The sequence below is a fragment of the Lupinus angustifolius genome, chromosome LG02 (genome assembly GCF_001865875.1).
Source record: "Lupinus angustifolius cultivar Tanjil chromosome LG02, LupAngTanjil_v1.0, whole genome shotgun sequence".
NCBI lineage: Eukaryota > Viridiplantae > Streptophyta > Magnoliopsida > Fabales > Fabaceae > Lupinus > Lupinus angustifolius.
In genome coordinates, this window is record NC_032010.1 from 5,366,379 (window position 1) to 5,369,572 (window position 3,194).

Consider the following 3,194-nt stretch of genomic DNA (forward strand, 5'->3'; position numbering starts at 1 on the left):
CAAAATATAAATCAAATCAATTAACTATCATAATCAATTATACATAATATGAAATTTAATATGTTAATATTNCAGTTATGCAAATTTATATTCATAATGAGCATTGCTTAAAATTAGCGAATCATAAATAATTTAATCAAAATATAAATCAAATCAATTATTTATCATAATTAATTATACATAATATGAAATTGAATATGCATAATATGAAAATTATACAATTTGAAACTTCCAAATAATATAGAAGAAAGTCATAACAAAAAATGACAAAATGGCTTATCAGGATCCCTAATGATGAAAATGGATTCAACATTGAAACATGTTTTGGATCGGATCTAGAACTTTAGTAAGTGTGGATAAACCTGAATGATAGTTGTCAGAATCAAAATATGTTCAAAATTATATCAGTTTTTTTCTTTTAAAGTTTTTATCTCTTTGATTGGTAAAATATGAAATAAAATTATATCTATCAATGAACATCTCGGTAGATAATTCATGAATGATGAAGTAATAAAAAAGAGAAATGACTATAAAATCATACCTCATTTGATGATGGAAGAGATTAGATCTGTCTAATCAAAATAAAAAAATGTAGGAGAAGTAGTTTGTGAGTTTCAAAAGAAGAGAAGATTAAGAAGTAAATTATATTGAAATAATAATAGAGAATAAAATTAAGAAGTAAATTGAAATGAAATAAGAGTAGAGAAATGAAAGATTAATTTGATGAAAATCATACCTCGTTTGATGATGGAAAAGATTAGACCTGTCTAATAAAAATGAAAAAAATGTAGGAGAATTAATTTGTGAGTTTAAAAAGAAGAGAAGATTAAGATTGTGGACTTTGATCCTCATAATCTGAGATTATAACATCATTCAACATTGTGCATTTTTTTTATGTGATGTATATATTATGTTATTATGCGTGTCTATCTGGATGTAATATGCTGTGTAATTCCACGCCGTCAATGAATAATATTCATTAGATGTTTGACTCCCTTTTCTTTCTATTTTTCTTCTATTCGCATTTTGTTCAGATGAATCATTCTGCTAGGAGTCTGAGTTACCGCTTGTCGATGTCCCATGAGGGGGCATGGAGGATTGAGGAAAACGGTTATACCTACACCGACCCTTGTGCTTTTTGATTAGTGTACTTGCGTAGGGCATTTATTTTGCGAGTAGTTTTATTTGGGCGATGATTAGGATTCCGCCTTGTACTTCGTACCAACATTTCATAATATTCTAATGAAGTATGATTCGAAGTTATGTTGAGATATTTTTATTACCATTAAGTAATGGTTTTTGATTTTCTGCATTGTATGTTACTTAAAGTGATGTTCCGAAAGTAAAAATTTATAGGAGTATGTCTCCCGTTGCTTAGTGTGCCAGAAAGTAAAAATTGAGCACAAGCGACCTAGTGGAGAAGTTCAACCCTTGGATATCCCTATATGAAAATGGGATAGCATTTCAATGGACTTCGTGAGCGGTTTTCCATGAACTTAGAAGGGTTATGATGCGGTTTGGGTGATAGTGGATCGTTTGACGAAGACAGCTCACTTTCTACCAATCAATGTGAAATACTCTTTGGAAAGGCTAGCAGAGTTGTATATCAAAGAAATTGTCCGATTGTATAGTATTCCTATGAATATCATCTTAGATAGAGACCCACGTTTCACTTCGAAGTTGTGGAATGGTTTGCAAACAGCTGTAGGTACCAAACTGAGTATGAGTTCAGCTTACCACCCGCAGACGGATGGCCAATCTGAATGAACTATTCAATCGTTGGAAGACCTGCTGAGAGCATGTGTGTTGGAACACTGTGGTAGTTGGGTGGACTACTTGCATTTGATAGAATTCACCTACAACAACAGTTTCCATTCGAGCGTCGGCATGGCGCCATATGAAGCTCTTTACGGCAGAAAGTGCAGAACACCGTTATGCTGGTTTGAAGCAGGGGAGAATATGATACTAGGACCCGATGTGGTTCAGCAGACGACAGAAAAGATCAGAATGATAAGAGAAAATATGAAGACAGCTCAGAGTAGGCAGAAGAGCTATTATGACAAAAGGAGGAACCCTCTCAGTTTTGAGGAAGGAGATAATGTGTTCATGATGGTGGTTCCAACGACTAGTATTGGAAGAGTGCTTAAATCCCGTAAGCTTACCCCGAAATTCATAGGACCATACCAAATCCTTAGAAAAGTCGGGCCAGTAGCTTACCAAATAGTCTTGCCACCTTTATTGTCAAACCTACATAATGTCTCCCACGTGTCTCAATTAAGAAAGTACATTAGTGACCCGTCACACATTATCGAATCCGATTCAATCCAGCTAAAGGATAATCTAACTTTTGAAACTATGCCCTCGAGAATTGTTGATCGTGGTGTGAAGACATTATGAGGCAAGGAGATTGCTATAGTAAAGGTGATTTGGAGTCAAGCAAACGGAGAAGATGCGACCTGGGAAGTCGAAAATGCCATAAAAGAGTCCTACCCATATCTGTTTTCTTAAGAGGTATGCTCTATTTTCGAGGACGGAAATATTTTAAGGGGGGAGGATTGTAACACCGCGAATTTTACGATTTTGAATTATAAGATTTTATTAATATTTTTATTTATTATATTTTCGAAAATGAATTTCTGGGAATTTTCGGTAAAGAATTAAACGAAACTCTATTTCCAATTTGGTGGTAAATTTTCATGATTTTCGGAGACAGTCGGTTTCGAACTGCTGTCGGGGCCAAATCTCATCCGGTACGGCTCAAAAAAGTGGTTTTTGAGTTCCGTAACTCTGAATCAAATTTCGATTGCGCCGTTGGCTTTGTAATCACATTTTGAGTCAAGATAGACCCTGAGTTGGTCCATAACTATTTTCTAAAATATTTTCACTCGGAATGCCGAAATTCGAAGTTCCAACCGTAAAGTAAAATCGGGCGACCATTTTTGGCTACTCGAATATTGGCCGACAATACTCGAGCATGGTTTTAATCGCGCGCGTTTCGCCAAAGTCGTCGCGTCGCAGGAGTCACTTCACAAAATCTACATACTAAATCTTATAGATTTCACTCATTAATGCCTTGATTTACTACCACCAAAATCCCCTAAATCACTCAACAAATCCTCTCACTCCACCACCATTAGACACATCACCTATGCTAGTCTAAATCTACTTACCTTGCATTAAATTTTATGATTTGA